Source organism: Lutra lutra, chromosome 1 (assembly GCF_902655055.1).
Source record: "Lutra lutra chromosome 1, mLutLut1.2, whole genome shotgun sequence".
NCBI classification, from domain to species: domain Eukaryota; kingdom Metazoa; phylum Chordata; class Mammalia; order Carnivora; family Mustelidae; genus Lutra; species Lutra lutra.
In genome coordinates this window covers 57467928-57487949 of record NC_062278.1, presented here as the reverse complement: position 1 = coordinate 57487949, position 20022 = coordinate 57467928, and the positions used below count along the sequence as shown (strand labels likewise).

At 38.6% G+C, this 20022-nt stretch overlaps 1 pseudogene; it reads left to right on the top strand.

The window, feature by feature from the left end:
• Positions 1–7796: 7796 nt before the first annotated feature.
• On the top strand, positions 7797–15950 carry LOC125096670 (cytochrome c oxidase subunit 7C, mitochondrial-like; annotated as a pseudogene).
• The last annotated feature ends 4072 nt before the right edge of the window (positions 15951–20022 follow it).

Below are 20022 nucleotides of genomic sequence, written 5' to 3'. Positions count from 1 at the left end.
ATGATGGTGAGTAGCACAGCTTTCAGGGATATTTGCAATCCTCTCTTGGTGGTAAATTCAGAGCCCACATCTTAGACTAATGTGGTTTATAATAAACATGTATTGTGGGTTATAGCCAAGTTTGTAAGAAAATGATTTATTTTACTGTAAACGCCTTGGAGGAAAATCATTCTTTCTCTGAAGAACTCTGTATTCATAGTTCTTATGTTACAGAATTCATTTTTAATGAGGAAGAAGTCACTAAGTAGAGGTGACCTATTAAATGCAGTTAAAACACACCTAGAAAACTATGTCTGGTGTTACTACAGAAATGTTACAGGGGGAGCTTGGCTCAGTCAGTTAAGCACCTGACTTTGGTTCGGGTCATGATCTCAAGGTCCTGGGATTGAGCCCCAAGTTGCATTGGGCTCCTTGCTCAGCAAGGAGTCTGCTTCTCCCTCTCCCTCTGCCCCTCCCCATGCTGTGGATGCATGTGCTCTCTCTTTCTCTCTCTCTCAAGTAATTAATAAAATCTTAAAAAGAAAAAAAAAATGTTGTTACAGGGTGATAGCAAGACAAACCCAAGACTGTAAATTCACAGACTTAGATTTAAACAAAATCCCTCTGTTAAAATTCCGGGATTTAAAGAAAATTCCTCTGTTAAAAAATGGAAGAGTGGCATCATTTGGTTTGTACTTGGGCAGAAGATAATTTTCCTATAGCCTGTACGTGTCTGTGGGGTTTAGCTATAGAGGTAAGATGATTTTAGGTAGAGAAAGCTATTCTATGGAAATAATCTTGCCTGGTTGAGTTTCTGCAGGGAAGAGATCTGATAGGGGCTAGGCACCCATTTCCAAAGTGGTTCTACTCCTTTGTTGTATCCTAGGAACCTCTGACTGCTCCTCTAAGAGACTTAAAACATGATTATTTGAGGAAGTATCCTTGTTTTCCAACCAATTTTCTTAGTCCATCCTTGGGGGGAAGGAGAATAGCAACAGAACTTGTAGTGGGTTGAATGGTGTCCCTCGAAAAGGTATGTCAACTTGGAACTTGGGAAAGTGATTTTGCTTGGAAAAAGGATTTTTGGATTTGTAGCTAAGTTAAGGATCTCCAGAAGAGATCATCTTGGATTTCAGTGGGCCTAAGTCCAATGAAAAGTATTCTTATAGGAGAAGGGAAAGGGAGGAGACACATAGGGGAGAAAGCCATGTGAAGACAGAAACAGAAGATGGAGTAATGAATGTAGAAGACAAGAACACCGAGGATTGCCGGCAGCCCCCAGAAGCTAGAAGAGAGGCAGGGAACAGATGTTCCCCACAGTGCCTCCAGAAGGAACTAACCCTGCTGAGACCTTGATTTCAGACTTCTGCCCTCCAGAACTGTCAATAAGTTATTGTTGTTTAAAGGCACCCAGTCTGTGGTAATTTTTAATGGTAGCCACAGGAAACCAACGTACAGCTGTTCCAGATTGACTGTTCCCTGCAGACTACTCCCCCCACCTCCAAACTCAGTCTGCCTCTCCCTGCTACCTGTCCAGCTTTTTTCAAGAGAGAGTACAGTCAGCCAACATGTAATAATTTTCTAAATATTTATGGGCTACAAAAATGCTTTGCATTTTTAAAGCATTTCTCCCAATTTGACAAAGGTTATTAATTTAATAAACATTTGGTGAGGAGATGGCTTCATGCACAGAAAAAGCCAGATCTCAGGGAAGCTGCTGTAAAGTGTTGGCTGTCTGAAGTCCTAGGAAGGTTAGTGATGCCCATTTGACTCATAGTTAGTGTGGATCTCAGATGTACCAGGTACCAGGGGAGACTGCAAGGTTCAGTCAGATGTCTGTTCTGCCTTCAGGGTTAAGTCTTATAAGGGAGGGAAGACATAATTTTAAATAACCTTTAGAGCAGAAGAGGATTGATGTTATTAAGGACAAATAAGTTAATGTAGCCATTGCAGAGCTGCTTTAGGAAAGAACGTTTTTGTTTTTGTTGTTTTGTGTTTTTTAAGCTTAAGTTGATTCTTTAAGAGCCAGGTCAATCTTCTTTTCTACTGGGAAGCCTTCTCTGACCTTTTGGTGCTGGCCTTCCAGTTTTCTGTGATGAGATTCTGAGGTTTCTCTATTTCAGCAATTTGCACATTTAATCATGAAATTTATTTGCACATCTCACTTCTCTCACTAGACTGTGACCAAACTTTGAGTATGTGTATGTGATTATTTTTAGAAACACAGTGCTTGGCACATAATTGCCACTGCAGGACGGCTGCATTCATTGGTGTCTCAGTTGGTTAAGTATCTGCCTTCGGCTCAGGTCATGATCCCAGGGTCCTGGATAGAGTCCCATGTAGGGCTCTTTGCTCAGCAGGGAGCCTGCTTCCCCCTCTGCCTGCTGCTCCCCCTGCTTGTGCTCTCTCTCTCTCTGGTAAATAAATAAAATCTTTAAAAAAAAATTACTAAATGAATACATGCTGGTAGAAAGATGGTTGGAGGACAGGGCGACCCAGTTGGAAGAAATGGCACAAAGAGAGGCACAGAGAGCGAGAGATGAAAAGGTGTCTATATTGAATAATTCCTTCTTTACAACTTTGCCAGAGGCTCGTTTCACTTACAGGTATATCATCAAGGATGTCCTTCAGCTGCAGGTAACAGAATTCTAACCACACTGATTTCCAGAAGGAATTTCTTCCTTCCCCCTTACTTGAGATTGTAGATACAGGCATCTGAGTGCTGAGTCATCAATGCCCCAGTCTTCCTTCCTCTTATTCCATCATCTTCAGGGAGCAGCTTTATCCCAGGATTACTTTAAGGTCAGGGTTCAGCCAACTTCATACCTGTGTCTAGGCAGGACAAAGAAGCAAAAGGGATAAAAGGAAGGAGAAGTCATGCCCACGTCAAGAAAATAAAACTTTCCCAGAAATCTCTAATAGATATCTGCCTATGTCATTGATCAAACTGTACCTGACTACCTATCAGGGAGGCTGAGAATGTCCATTTTTTTAGTGTGGCACTTTGTTTTCATAAATATTACTATAATATTTCATGTGGAAAATGAACCTTGGCTAGGACTAGCACAGTCTGCTATGATACGGATGGGAAGCAGTGAAGAAATTTCATTATTGCCTCGGGTCCACCATAAGAGGCAGAACTTGAATATACTGCCCCACCCCAGTTCAGGAGACCATTTGCCAATGACTTTCAAATCCCCTGGTCTCATGTGCACAGAATCAAAATTCTTTAGCCCATTGGTGCTGCTTTTTTCTCAGTATTATGCATAATGGAATAGAATCTTTGTGTTTCTTTTAAGGAACTTTCTTTTATGTAAGTTTTTTTTTTTTTATTAAAGATTTTATTTATTTATTTGACAGAGATCACAAGCAGGCAGAGAGGCAGGCAGAGAGAGAGGAGGAAGCAGGCTCCCCGCCGAGCAGAGAGCCCGATACGGGGCTCAATCCCAGGACCCTGAGACCACGACCTGAGCCGAAGGCAGCAGCCTAACCCACTGAGCCACCCAGGCGCCCCTTTTTTTTTTTTTTTTTAAGGAGCTTTCTTTTAAACTCCCATAGTCCTGAGCAGGAAAACATCATATAGACCAAAGCTGGAGGGAGGGCATAATTCCATACACACTAAGTTTCTGTAGTCTATCATATGGGTCACTATGTAACCATTGACATTTCTGACCACCACACGGTTCTGGTATTAAACAAGCTGAGTTATTGTCCTAACTTTTCAGAATGGATCAGAAAACAACTGATTTTCCAAACGTGATATTATTAGTCTAGGGTAAAGCTGATTCTTCTGGCTTTTTGGTATATGTTTAGTATGTTCTAAATTCAGAAAATTTTGAGACTCAGCACAAAGACTTTTGTTTATGATATTGAAAATTATTTTATTGATGGACTATGGACAAATCCTAAAATGATTATAGAATCCCGAAAAATGTCACAGATAATTAGCCATATTATCCCTCACGTATGTGGATTCTTGCCTTTGGGTCCCATTATTATTATTTTTTAAAGACTTTATGTACTTATTTGAGAGACTGAGTCTGTCTCAGATAGAGCCTGAGTAGGGGGAGAGGCAGATGGAGAGGGAGAGGCAGACTTCCCTGCTAAGCAGGGAGGCCTATGTGGGGCTCAATCTCAGGACCTTGAGATCATGACATGAGCTGAAGGCAGATGCTTAACCATCTGAGCCAACCAGGTGCCCCAGGTTCCATTATTCTTTAATAATGTATTTCCTGAGTCTCTGGACAGTATTTGTGGCCTTCTGAACCCTTCTAAGCCAGAAATTTATTCACAACAAAAATAGTATAAAGGGGCACCTGGGTGGCTCAGTGGATTAAAACCTCTGCCTTCGGCTCAGGTCATGATCCCAGGGTCCTGGGATCCAGCCCCGCATCGGGCTCTCTGCTCAGCGGGGAGCCTGCTTCCTCCTCTCTCTCTGCCTGCCTCTCTGCCTACTTGTGATCTCTGCCTGTCAAATAAATAAATAAAATCTTTTAAAAAATAGTATAAAAACAGGGTTCCTTATAATTTCTCTTATAAGTGTTGGACTTCCCAGGATGATGCTATAGCATCATGAAAGCTTATCGAAATAATTATAAGATGTGATTTCAAATTATGTTTTAAACAGCATTAACCACCATATTTAACAATAATGTCATGCACAGTTGCTCCCTAATTCTGTTTTTTTTGAATGTGTGCTATAGATTTCCTTGTAAGAGACTATTCACTATGCATTTTGAGGTCACCCCATGAAGACATAGCAGGAAAGAAGCCATCTGGATGTCCATGTCAGAATTGCCCAACACCTTGAGCTGAGACCTCCAGCCTCTAGAACTGTGAGAAAATAAATTTCAGTTGGTTAAGTCATCCGGTCTATGCATTTTGTTATGGCAGCCTGAGCTGACTAATACAGAGGGAAAATCTTTCCTTGAAACTTCCTAGTAAATTTTGCTTTAACTTTAATTGCAAGAGGGGTGCATGGGTGGTGTGTTTGGTTTTGCTTGGGTCCTGATCTCAGGGTTGTGAGATTGATTCCCACACTGGGCTCCACACTCAGTATGGGGTCTGCTTGGGGATTCTTTCTCCCTCTCTCTCTGCCCCTACCCCTGTGTGTTTGTGCACACATACACACATTCTCTCTCTCAAATAAAGAAATAAATATGAAAAAATTTAATTGCAAGAAAAACAAATCACACGGCCATGGCTAGCTTCATGGAAAGCTGGGAAACTGTATGGTAAAATGTAGTGAGAAGTACCACTAGCTTATCAGTCATGATTGATCATGTGTGAATGGATGCATCATCCTTCCTAACAAAACTAGTATTCTGTTAACAGTGAAGGAGGATACCTGTCAGATGGGTGACACAGAGGCTGAACAATTAGAGAAATTTACACAGAAATTATATCCAAGCAACTATATTGACAAGAATGACATTTACGTATCTTTGGAATTAGAGAAGCAAACAGATCATTGTGGAATTACAGAGAAGACAATATAGAGCAGATAAGACGTATGTGCTAGAGGATCTTGCCATCTTCAAACCTGTGAATTCCAGCTATATGCATACAGTTTATCCCACATTCTCAGTGAACGCTGCCTCCATCCCGTCAGTGGAGTGAGCCAGAATCCTGAGATCATCCTTGGCCTCTCCTTCACCCCGACCACATTTAGCCAGTCTCCAAATTATGATGGACTCTATTCTAATATCCTTTGTATACATCTCTTCATTCCCCAGACTACTCAGATTACCTTACATATGGGTCTTCCTTCTATATCACCTGGATTACAGGCTTCTCATGTCCAGTGTTCTCCTCTGTGATATAATCTGTGTGCTGTGGCCAGTGTACAACAGGAGACCGACTGACCCCATATACCATTTTTCCACCGTCCTTCGGGACCTTCTGTATAAGACCCAGTGCTCCTTCCTATCTCAGCCCAGTCTGTTTCCCCCATGTCAGCTCTTAGTCCACTATTGTCTTTCCAGCCATGCAAATCTACTTGCAGTTGTCTCCTTGTGTCCAGTGCTCTCACATCCCAGCCTTGCTGTATGCTCTTTTCTGTCCACACTGCTGCAGTCTCCCAGCTTCTTTACTTGGTACACTCCTACTGTTTATTCTTCAAGATTTATCTCCTGTGTCATCTGATCCTTTAGATTGAGTTAGGTCTCTTTATTCTCTGTTTTTCTGTTTTTTGCTATAAATCTGTGGCAAAATGCTTTGTTATGGGGAAGGAGAGTTTTGTTGAAAACCTACTCTCTGCTACATATTAGTTTGGTTACTTTTACAGACCATCTCATTAATCCACAGAACACCATACTGTAAGAATTGTTACAAATTCCATTTAGCACAGGATGATTCCATTAGATATGGAAAGGATAACTGAATTGGACTGTATGGAATCTGTACAGCAAAGGGCTATAATGTTTTTCCCAAAATCATATATTAGTAATTACCTTTTGCTTCTTTTCAAATCAGAAGTTGTGACATATCTCTAGGCATAGTTTCTGCAGGCTATTTTTAAAAAAAATTTAAAAGATTTATTTAATTACTTGAAAGAGAGTGAGAGGAAGAGCAGAGGAAGAAGGAGATAGAGAATCTTGAGCCTACTCACTGCAGAGAGGGAGCCCAATGCAGGGCTCAGTCCCACTACTTGGGTATCACTACCCGAGCTGAAACCAAGAGGTGGATGGATGCTCAACCAACTGAGCTACCCAGGCGCCCCCTCCAACTATTTAAGTTGATCTTTATATGTCAAAGGACTGCCACCAACCCCTGATTGACTGCTGAACTTTATCATGAGTTATCTCCATCAGGTTTTTGAAGGTGCTCACTTACCGTAAAGTGTGCATTTTTACATCCGTTGTGAAAGTTGGCCGTAGCATCTTGCAGCTTCTCCAACGCTCAATTTGTTTGCCATTCATCAGCCATTAAGAGTTCGCACTGCTCAACAAAACATGAAATCATGGCAGAAACCAAGATCGTGTCAGAGTAAGCAAATCAGTTGGCTGGGAGCATATGATATTGCTCACTCTGTGTGTTGGTTGATGGGTCATGAGAAAAATATATATCAATTTTACTGCTCAGTGGAGTAATATACACATTCTTCTCTTAAAAAATACAAAACTTTTTCTGAGACAAATAGCCTATAACAAATCAGCACTATATAGGATGGAACTAGAAGAGGAATGTTGTGCTTATGGGAGGTATAACTGAGTCAGAAAGACAGAACTGGCCCCAGCCCACTTTACTAGGATCAGAGTCCAAATTTGAACTGAGGTCTGCCTTGCCTGTTGTAGATGTTCTTTTCACCATACCATTCACCCTCTCTGTAACACTTATCACACGCTATTATAATCATTACTTTTAAACTTATTTATTTATTTATTTGGGAGGGGAGGGAGAAGAGGGAGAGGGACAAGTAGACTTCCCACTGAGCACATAGACCAATGTGGGGCTCGATCCCATGACCCGAAGATCATGACCTCAGCTGAAATAAAAAAATCAGTCCTTAACCAATTGAGTCACCCAGTTACTCCTCATTACTTTTTTTTTTTGTTTGTTTAACCATCTCCTTTCTGAAGTTGAGGATATTTTGAATATCAACATTTTCATGATAACCAAAAGGTGCACTTTTAAACACTGACCACTCTATTTGTTAAAATATATATTACTGTACATTGTGATCATACTGTATGTGTGTTTTATTATTGCAGAATTAGAGAGACTGTCTCCAGCTAGTCCAGTAACTAAGATGACTGAGTGGAGCAGAAGAGAGTTTCTGAACAAATCCAGGAAAAGACTGTTGTATTATGGGCTACATGACTGCTGAATTGTCAGTTAGTTTTCAGTTGCACTGGTACATTGAGCCAGCACAACCTGTGGATGTAATCATAATTGATCTTCAATTAATTAATTAATTCATCTTTAATTGCTCCATTAAATTTATTCTTTGGAGCAACTTCTTTTCTTTTCCCTGAAAGACATTGTGATTGCACCAAAATATTTCTGGCTAGTCATAGGTAATATAGTCCAGAAATCAAAATGTCCACTTATATTCAATAGTGTAAATTCCAAACTTGACTTAAAATTGAGGGTTCTCAGGAGCCTGGGTGGCTCAGTCGTTAAGCGTCTGCCTTCTGCTCAGGTCATGATCCCGGGGTCCTCAGATCAAGGCCCACATCGGGCTCCCTGCTCAGTGGGAAACCTGCTTCTCCCTCTCCCACTCCCCCTGCTTGTGTTCCCCCCTCTCTCTGTCTGTCTCTGTCAAATAAATAAATAAAATCTTAAAACAAATCAAAACCTTTAAAAGAAATTGAGGGTTCTCTTCTCTCTTGCTAGGGTTTGTTTCAGGCAGAAAGCTTAAAGTAAGAAGAAGAAGAGGTACAGGGTTGGCTTACTTTATCTTTTCTTATATAATGCCTCTACCTTTCTACTACTTAGCTATCTCACTGGGGTTTTAGACCCCTGGGAACTGATGCAGGGTGAGGGAAGAGAAGTAAAGGAGAAAAGTATTTATGTGACCAAAACTCTTAAGGATGGGCTTCTAAGTCTTTGGGGCAGCATTTATTTCTCTTCCTCAAAGCTTTTTTAAAAAATAGTTTTGTTGTGGGGCGCCTGGGTGGCTCAGTGAGTTAAAGCCTCTGCCTTCGGCTCAGGTCATGATCCCAGGGTCCTGGGATCGAGTCCCGCATTGGACTCTCTGCTCAGCAGGGAGCCTGCTTCCTCCTCTCTCTGCCTGCTTCTCTGCCTACTTGTGATCTCTGTCTGTCAAATAAATAAATAAAATCTTACAAAAAAATAGTTTTGTTGATATACATAATGCACATGCCAACAGCTAGTTAACAAAAAGAAACAAACTGCTGGTATATGAAACAACATAGATGGATCTCAAAAATACTATGATGAGAAAAAAAAACATTATGTTGAATGAAAGAAGTCAGATATAAAAGGGCACATATATGTAACTCAATTTATATGATATCCAAGAACAGGCAAAACTAATCTTTAGTGATGGAAATCACATCTCAGTGGGCAGAGATGGGGGTTGGTTGACTGCGAAGCAGTGCAGTGGGCCATGGATTTTTTTGGAGGGGATGGAATACTATTCTGTATCTTGGTCTGGCTAAAACTACATGGCTATACATGTGTCAAAACTCACAGAATTGTACACTAAAATGTTTGAATTTTATTGTATGTAAATTATACTGTAGTAAAAATCTTTTTTTTTAATTAAGAAAAAATATAACCTAAAATTCATCCCTTAGGAGTGATTTTTAGTATATCATAGAGTTGTGCAGACATCATGACTAAACAGCTCCAGAATATTTGCATCAGTCTGAAAAGAAAGCCCGTGGGATAGAACAGAGAACTCAGAAGCAAACCCACACATATATGGTCAGCTAATTTTCTATAAAGGTGGCAAAAATATACAACGGAGAAAGGAGAGTCTCTTCAATAATGGCATTGGGAAAACTAGATATCCACATGCAAAAGAATGAAACCTGACCCTTATCTTATGCCATACAGAAAAAGCAACCCAAAATGGATTAAAGACTTAAACATGAGACCTGAAGCTGTAAAACTCCTAGAAGAAGGCATAGAGAAGAAGCTTCTTGACCTGGTTTTGGCGATACTTTTTTTTTTTTTTTAGATTTTATTTATTTATTTGTCAGAAAGAGAGCGAGAGAAAGCAACACAAGCAGGCAGAGAGGCAGGCAGAGGCGGAGAGAGAGGCAGGCTCCCTGCTGAGCAAGGAGCCCGATGTGGGACTCGATCCCAGGACTCTGGGATCATGACCTGAGCCAAAAGCAGCGGCTTAACCCACTGAGCCACCCAGGCACCCTTGGCGATGCTTTTTTGGATCTGACACCAAAAACACAAGGAACAAATGCAAAAATAAACAAGTGAGATCTATATTGAACTAAAATGTTTCTGCACAGGAAATTAAATAATGAGCAAAAAGAAAAGGCACTTTGTGGAATGGGAGAAAATACTTGGAAACTATATGTCCAGTAACTGTATCCAAAATATATAAGCAAATCTTACAACTCAGTAGCCACAAACACACACATATAGACACACGAAATTAAAAAATGGGCAAAGGACCTGAATAGGTATTTTCCAAAGAAGACATACAGATGTCCAAAAGGTATATGAAAAGATGCTCAACATCACTAATCATCAGAGAAATGCAAATCCAAAGCACAATGAGATACCATCTTACACCTGTTAGAATAGCTATTATCTAAATGACAGAAGTTAACAAATGTTGGGAAGGATGTGGAGAAAAGGGAACTCTTATGCACTGTTGGAGGGAATGCAAATTGGTACAGACATTATGGAAAACATACGGAGATTTCTCAGAAAATTAAAAATAGAACTACTGTATTGTTCAGTAGTTCCTTTTTTAGGGTATGTATTCAAAAGAAATGACATCACCATCTCGAAGAGATAGCTGCACTACCATATTCATTGCAACTTTATTCAGTAGCCAAGAAATAGGAACAACCTAAATATCAATGGATGAGTGGATAAAGAAATAATACATATAATATAATAAAAGGGAATATTATTCAGCCAAAAAAGGGGAAGGGAATTCTGCCATTTGCAACAACATGTATGAATCTGGAGGGCATTCTGCTAAGTGAAATAAGCCAGACAAAGACGGATACAGTATGGTATCACTTAACATGTGGGAATCTTAAAAAAAAAAAAAAAAGGTGAACTCATAGAAACAGAGTAGAATAGTGGTTGTTAGGGGCTGACGGTGGGGGAAATGATGAGATATTTGTCAAAGGGTACAAACTTTCAATTATAAAATGAAGTTCTGAAGATCTAATGCACAGCCTGGTGACTATAGGTAATAGTACTATATTGTATACTTGAAATTTGCTCAGAGAATATACCCTAAATGTATCCATCCAAAAAAAAAAAAAAAGTAACAATGGTAGATGATGGGTGTGTTAGCTTAATTGTGCTAATCACTTAATAATATACATAAATATATATAAAATTTTCATGTGGTACACTTTAAATATATTACAATTTTGTCATTTTGCTTCAAGAAGGATGGAAAAAATGGTGGGCATTTTGTATATGAAAGGAAAAGAAAGGGTTTAAATAAGGAATGGCTGCTAAAGATTATGGGGTTTCGTTTTTTGTTTTTCTTTTTTTTTTTTTGTCTTTTCCTGACTTTAAAAATATATTCTTTTTTCTTTTTCTTTCATATACATTTTATTTCTTGAAGGTTCCATTTGATTTTGGATAAACATGCTGGGAAGGAATAGTTTATAGGTGATGCTGAGTACTTTATATTTCAATTCTTCAGGTTGAGGGGAGGAAGCTAGATGATACTAAGTTTTATCACTTAAGCTGGTGATGGTAAGCCCTTTCCATTACAGAGGTGAATTTCTTTTCATTGGCAATGAGCAAGTAATCTGCAGGGTGCAATGTGGGTATCCTGTTATCCAAAATGATTTCACCTTAAGATTTTAGCACCTATTAATACATATTAATGAGCATTTTCTCTACCAATTATTTTATGGTATGTTATAGATGGAGTATTTTATGTTTTTACCAATTTTCTGTATTATTTGGTATTCATCTATGAGCTTTTCTTGCTTCTGAAAAGTCAGGGTAGATATTTAACTTTTTCCCTTACTTATCAATTTTCAGACTAAGGAGTTGGTTTGATAATCACCCACAGTGGTGGTAAATGAGGTTTTCCTGCCTTCTCGTTTTTCTTTCTACAGTTAGTTTCACCTATTATTATTTATAATAATTTTAAGTTCAGAATTTTTGAGATTAATGTATAAGCACTTGTCAAGCTATATATTTTTGACATGACCCCGTTGATATTCTTTACCTCTGATAAGATATCCCAGGCTGACTTTATATGCTTCCTGCCCTGAACCTGAAATCTGTAAATCTTCAAGGAGACCAGGTTCCTTTTATGAAGAATAATATGTAGAAGCCAATATTTGGGCACTAGTTGCATTAGTTGTTCCAAGGATGTCATTGCTTTTTGGCTTTTTCATGTGTGTAAGTGTGTGTGTGTGTCCATATGTTATATATATATGCATATGTATCTATTTGTATAATTTTTTTCCAGTCCAAGATTCAGTCTTGTTAACTTTTTTTTTAAAGAGTTTATTTATTTACTTGAGAGAGAAAAAGAGAGAGAGAAAGAGAGCAGACTGAGTAGAGCGCCTGCTGCAAGACTCAATCCCAGGCCCCCAGGATCATACCTGAGCTGAAGGCAGATGCTTAACCAACTTGAGCCACCCAGGTAACCCCAGTCTTGTTACTTAATATATGCCTAATCTTTGGAACACTAGTATCAACCATTCCATACTTTCATTAAAAATAGTTTGAAAATATTTAATGTTTGCTTGTGTTTTCTAATTTAAGGATGGAAGATTGTACATTAGGGAGTAAAATCCAATTACATGTCATTACATCTCTAGTTAACAAAATCAGTCTTTTTGGTTTCTTCAAAATCTTCTGTGAAATAGTCAAAATTGTTGTCATTAATGAAGAAAGGAATGGAAATCCCCATTACTTTTTGAAGTCCATACATGCTAACAACACCCCCTAAAGTGCTTTGCAACTCTTCAAGATTACTGCTCACTTGTTAAATCAGATGCATCTCTGTAATGGCATTCTCGGAAATGGATGGTGTGCAGAGGGGGCCTGGTGCTCAGAGGCTTTGGGTCTCCTGGAGCTCTCTGACCAGTTTAGTGGTTTATCAAGTTTCCTTTGGAACACCACAACATCTTCAGTCAGATCTCTCCCCTGGAGTACTGTACCTCACTGCACTTAGGGCTATGAGCCTGTCCTGACTATTCGAGTCAGAAAAACCTAGATCCATTTCTGTAACCTCTGTATTTTTTACTATGTCAGTTGCCCTGTTTTGGCCTTCATCTTTAGGTGATGGTGTCCCCCAACTCCTGGGAAGTACTAACATGCCTCTTGTGAGAACATGCACTAAATTATTTGTATAGCCCATGGATAATCTTGGCATGTGGCCAAAACTCATAGCAACTGAGATCCCTAGGAGGACAAGTCTCCTGAATAAATCCAGTAGATTACAACAAAATGATCCTTGCCCATATTTACAAATATTGTGTCATAATGTGCTCTAAGAAACCAAATATACACTAGTATACACTTCATTCTTTTTCACTTCTTGCATATTCTTCACTCAGCTGACACCTTTCAGTTGTTATTCCCAGTCTTTTTTTTTTTTAAGTTTGTTTGTTTGTTTGTTTTAGTAATCTGTATATCCGGTGTGGTGTTCAAACTCACAACCCCGAGATCAATAGTCTCATGCTCTTCCAACTGAGCCAGCCAGGCATCCCCATTACTTCCAGTCTTACAAGGCAGTAGCCTGGTTCTCCTACCACAGGATTCACAGAACAGAAAAGTCCCATTGTCTTTGCCCTATCTGCTTCTTTTTCTTTGAATTTTGACTGTTAAGTTTTCTGGTCAGTTTTCCTCTAGATTCTTTAATAGCGCATCACAGTCTACTCCTGTTGTCTTTCTAAGTTATTGTTTGTATATTTATGTTGAAGCATATCTTGATTCATGTTAAGTTAATTTGATTTGATTTCATTTAACTTTGTTTTCTGGACTATAAGCAACTTCTGAAAACTTTGGCATTGGTCTCTTCATTACCTCTTGTCTTGCCTAGTCTGATGGGTATTGCTTTATGTTTCTGCTTTTGAATTCTTTGCACGTTTGCCATTCATCCATACTCTGCTTCGGGCTCCGTATTCTTTGACTAAGAACTTCTATTTCTGCCTGTAATAGCATTTTGCAGTTTCATAACAAATAGTATCTGGTGTGTTGTCAAGTAAGCATTAATACCCACTAACTTGAGGTTATCCTCCGGTTCTTGGAGTCATCTTTTTTGATCTTCTTTTGATACTAAAATCCAGTGTGTATTTAATGATCATGGAGTAATTGGGAGCAATAAAATCAGTCACAGGAAAAGAACGGAAAGCAGTTTCCTTTCTTTGCAGTACACTCATCAGTTGATTCCAAGCTTCTAGAAGGGGTTCTGTTCTCGTTTCTCTGCTGAGGTGCTCTTAAAGGCTTCTCAGGAACATCTGTTGTCACTGGAGCGTGACACGGAGGGTCTCTCCCTGCCTTGTTGTCCTGCCTTGTTCTCCCTCCTTTTTATGCTTCTGTACTTTTCTCTTCCTCATCTCCCACCTCCAACCCCTCTTCTTCCACTGGGACCTGTTTTCTTTTTTCTGTTCAAGTGTGATGATCACTTCTTTTTTTTTCCAAAGAGGCTTGAATTATGTCTTGAGCTGCCAAATTTTCCTACCCCCAAACTCTTGGCAGTATTTGCTACTCAAATTTAATAATACAGTTTTTTCCTGAACTTCTTTGATTTTTATAGTTGTATCTCTTTTCTGTTACATTGTAAATCTTATCTTTTAATTATATGAACAAAGTTTATCATTTGCTGTATCTTAAATAGAAAATGGTTTCAAAATTGTAATACCAAGGGGTGCCTGTGTGGCTCAGTAGGTTAAGTGTCTGCCTTCAGCTCAGGTCATGATCTCAGGGTCCTGGGATCCAGCCCCTCACTGGGTTCCCTCTCAATGGGAGCCTGCTTCTCCCTCTTGCCCAGGCTTGTGCTCTCTCTCAGTATCTCTGTCTCTCTCTCTCTCTCTCTCAAATAAATAAAATCTTTTAAAAAATTGTAATACCAATATTCCTACTAATAACAAATCCACTGAGTAAAGTTTAAGGTTTACTTACAGTTCTTTTTGTCCTTAGGCCATATCCCATTTGGGTTGAAATGACAGATTACTTTTTTTTTCAAAATGATGTGGAATAATTATTTTCCATATGGTTATTTGACCAACTTAATGTATAGTTCATTCGTATTACTGTGTTTTCAGTGTAGGGTTTGCTTTTCAACTGTAAATGATTTTGTCAACATATAAAGTCTTTACATAATTTAAAAGTTAGAACTGTATTAAAAGGTATCCTCAGTAAATCTTGCTTCCAGCCTCATCTCCAACCTTCCATTCTCTCTGTCTTCATGGGGAGAAAACATGAAAATAAGTATTTTTATTTTTGCTTGATCCTCTAGTAGTTGCTTTCTTTCCCTTTAAAATTAGGCAAATAATATATATTCTTATTTCCCCTCCTTTTTCTTTTAAAAAGATTTTATTTATTTATTTGACAGAGAGAGAGACAGTGAGAGAAGGAATTCAAGCAAGGGGAGTTGGAGAAGGAGAAGCACGCTTCCTGCTGATCAGGGCTCAATCCCAGAACATTGGGATCATGACCTGAGACGAAGGCAGACACCTAATGACTGAGCCACCCGGGCATTCCTTTACCTCCTTTCTTACATCAAAGGTATGGTAACTCTACATGCTGATTAATAATTTAGCAAAAGTTTAAGCTTACTCTTTTTGCTTCTTCTAAATTCCATTTTGAAAAATTTTCAAGGATATACAGAAGTAGAATAGTTTAATCAACCACAATGCACTTTTTCACTCAGCTTTAAGAATTATCAATGAGGTCGTGTAAAGAGGAGGACGTAGTGGTGCTGCCATTTGTACCGTCTTAGGGCTCTGCACCTTTCACAGAACCTCCAGTAGCACTATGTTGGGACAGCATCCGGAGGTTCACAACCTCTGTGGTCCATAGGAGCCACTGTGAGGAGGTCCCAGGGAAGAATTTGCCATTTTCAGTGGAAAACAAGTAGCGATTATTACTTATGATGACTTTGTACTTTGGATCTGGATTTGCTGCACCTTTTTTTAATACTAAGACATAAACTGCTTAAGAAATAAGGATGTTTTAATTGATCTATCGCACAGATGTGGAAAAGAACATTTTGAGAGGTGCAGTCTCTTTGAAAAACGGACCAAACTCTTGAATTCAACATACTCAGTATGTTTGTAAATAAACTTATGGCATGAATCCTTAATGCCTCATCTCTGAAACATGGAATGTAATACTTATGCTTACTTTTTTATTTGAGAAATAGTCCAGGACTAGTTTGTTTGGTCAAAATATGTGTGTAATTTAGCCTCTTTCTTATTTTTAGATTTTAAGCGTTTATTTAATTTTTGATTACTAGGTCTGGACCTTGTTGGTAATTTTTAATTGAAAAAGGAAGAAGTGTGCTTTTAGTTTTCCTTACTTTGAAGCAGTAAAATTGTTTTTCTTCATGAGAGATAATTAGTTAATCATGAGGAAAACCAGTAGTGTATACACAGTGAAGTCCAAGAGGTTTTTTTTTTTTTTTGTCCTTCAGAATTGTGATCTAAGGGGCGCCTGGGTGGCTCAGTGGGTTAAGCCTCTGCCTTCGGCTCGGGTCATGATCTCGGGGTCCTGGGATCGAGCCCCGCATCGGGCTCTCTGCTTGGCAGGGAGCCTGCTTCCTCCTCTCTCTCTCTGCCTGCCTCTCTGCCTACTGTGATCTCTCTCTGTCAAATAAATAAATAAAATCTTAAAAAAAAATTAAAAAAATAATAATAATAAAAAATAATAATAAAAATAAAAAAAGAATTGTGATCTAAAACTAAAATTTGGCCTTGATAAATTTTCTGTTGACCAATACTAGTTTTGTTTAGACTAAATAAAAGTAGAATATATGAAATGAAATGTAATAGCATCTAAGACACAATATGGAAGTATTCCTTTATTCTGGAATTTTAGTAGAAATGGACTAAAAGATGGCTCTGATTAGTAGTTGAATCAGTGAATCAAATTTATATTATGGATGGTTAAATGCTGCTAGCTATATAAAATGTAATGACTTCATTCCTAGGGCTTTGTATTGGGGTAGAAAAAAGATAGTGGCTGAATGTTTTAGTCCTAGTTTGGTCATTTTTGGAATATCACTCTGGTATTAGAAGAACGCTGTAAAGTAGAGGTTATAAACTGGTGGTCGGTTTGAGTGCTAGACTTTTTGGTGATTAGGTGTGCTGTAGTTTTTAAACCAAAATTTAAAAACTAGAATAGTTTCAAGAAAGTCTCTGGATTCTTGAAAAATTGCTGTGGGTGTTTCTATATCCTTTTGTAGAACAAAGCCACTGCCAAAATTAGTCCTCACCATAACATTAGATGTCCTGTATACCCCTAATGTTAAACTGTTGATTTGCTGGAACCTAAAAAACTTTTTTCTTCTATGCGACGGGACCTATCTTGACACTCTTCAGTAACCGTGTAATAACTACTTAAATATGGATATATAATTAAATTTTTATGACTGCCCCCCCAAAATTATCAATGAATTGTCAATCTTGTTTTCCTTATTTCTCTATCCCCCTGTATTCTTTTGAAGGAAATCCCACATGTATTATTTCATGACATTTATAAATATTTCAGCAATCTTCTCCAAAAGTGAAGAATTCCTTTTAAAAATATAAATGACCATAATGCCATTATCAAATCTAAAAATTATTGATTTTTTAATATGATCAAGTATCCAGTCAGTATTCAAATGTCTAATTATAGAACTGACTCTATTTTGAATCCTTTTTTTTTTTTTTTAAAGATTTTATTTATTTGACAGAGAGAGATCACAAGCAGGCAGAGAGGCAGGCAGAGAGAGAGGGAGGGAAGCAGGCTCCCTGCTGAGCAGAGAGCCCGATGCGGGACTCGATCCCAGGACCCTGAGATCATGACCTGAGCCGAAGGCAGCGGCTTAACCCACTGAGCCACCCACGCGCCCCTCTATTTTGAATTCTTTGGAGCCCCCATCTCAAGGGATCTCTCACCTGCAGTCTTTAAGATAGGCAAATACATCTCCACTTCCCTGGTGGTTTAATCCTTCCTCAGCCACATGGAATCTGGTGATGCCTCCAGTTTCCCTTTGTGGAGGTCTGTTAGACCTCATAGACAGGTTCGAAGATAACCCCACACTGGCTCTCTCGCACATGGCTTCCATCACATCCATGGGAAACACCCCTGCATGTTTTGCCCTGAAAATTCTGAGATTTTAAGCTATCTAATACCTATTCTCTCTCCCTTTTTTACTAGCTTCTAGACAGTGTTCCTCTTCCCACTTAGATTTCTCAGATGAGAGTTTGACATTAGTCCCCAATGTTCCCCAGACTGCAGGGACATATAATAGTCCCTCCAGTGGTTCCTGGGAGCCCTATTGACAGACTTGATATGAGAGAACAAGTTTGTACATGTAAGTGAAAAGGTTTAGGAATAAGCAAAAATAAAAAGTTACACAGATTTTACTCCAAATTCTAGAGGCTGGCATGTTTCACAGCCATCTTTGTTACCTAATTTCTGTCTTTAGTCCCTGCAGAAATTTTTATCTTAATATCCTCTTACATACTCAACCACCCAATTGGGCAATCAAGTTTAAATAAAGTGGTATCTTCACTTTCACCTCTGTGCATTTCAGTGCCCAAATATGAAGACTGATAAATTTTACATTAACTTAAATTTTACATTCTTCAATTTATAGTATGTGAATTCCATCAATTTTCAAAGGGAACAGTCAGCAAACGTTAAATCCACTGTTACGCGGTTTTACACTTGATTTTGCTATTCAAGCAGACTTCTCTGCTTCAGGTGAGCCCAGATCCTGGCTTCATTGTCACCAGATGCATGGAACTTCAGTTGTCCAATCATGCACCCTGCTCCTACACAGTGAGTTTCTTTCTGTTTGTTGTTGTTGTTAAGATTTTATTTATTTATTTATTTATTTATTTGAGAGAGAGTGTGCATGTGCACCCAAGCTGGGGGGAAGGGCAGAGAGAGAAGCAGTCCCCTGCCGAGCTGGAGCCTGACCTGGGGCTCAATTGCAGGACCCTAGGATCATGACTTGAGCCGAAAACATATGCTTAACCCACTGAGCCACCCATATGTCCCACACATTGAGTTTCTGATCAATTTGTTAGAGTTTTCTGTTTGGGTAAGAGGGGACCCTCATATTACATCTTCTTCCAGCTAAGTGTAAATATTTATTTGTATAAGATTATGATTACTTTGTGCAAAATTGTCTCCCAAATGCATTGGTAACTATGAGTTCTAGATAACTGTGAGGCCTGAATATTGACAGGCTAAGCCACTGGTTGTCTCAGCTTTACTTTCAGATGGTATAAAGCCTACTGTTTCCACAGTATATCATTTCTTTTCCATTCATAGAAACACTCCAATATTTGCATTTTCTGTAATGAGAATCTGTGTTGCTTAGACAAGTTTTTGCCTTTGAGCGAAAGCTTTTAACAGATTACCCGTAAGGCAAGAGATAAGTGCATAGAAAGAGAATTAGATCAGGACTCTAGAGACCCAGATTAAAGTTCAGGAATGCTTGCAAGAAGCTAGGAAACTATGTTATTATTCTAAGCCCTAATATTATTTTTAGTGACTTTAAAATCTTTTTTTCTGCATAAGCGTATTCTCTTTCAGAGTACTTCAAATTAATGTGGGATATTATGTATCACTAATACAAATAGATAATCCTATAATTTATTTATGGCTTTACAGTTTTCAAAGAGTTTTCATAAATATAAAAGTCTAAAAATGTCAGATCTTTTTTTGAAAGACACCGTGTTTGGAAATCACATCAATTTAGTTGAATATACTCTTTATTTAGAAAAAAATCCCATCCAACATTACAGAGATATTAATGTAAAAGATAAAAAAAAATTTATAGTCCTTGTATTATCTACTATTTACAGTTTGGTGTAATTTTTCCCGAGCTTTATTTTTCTCAACATGTACTTGTTGTGGTGATATTTTTCCTTTTTATTTTTTTTTTAAGATTTTATTTATTTATTTGAGAGAGAGACAGTGAGAGAGAGCATGAGCAAGGAGAAGGTCAGAGAGAGAAGCAGACTCCCCGTGGGGCCCGGAGCCCGATGCGGGACTCGATCCGGAGACTCCAGGATCATGACCTGAGCCGAAGGCAGTCGTCCAACCAACGGAGCCACCCAGGCGTCCCTATTTTTCCTTTTTAAACAAAGATAGAATAATATTATCCATGGTATTTTATCACTTTTTTTCATGTATCAATCCCTTTTGAGTATCTTCCCATGTTTACATTAT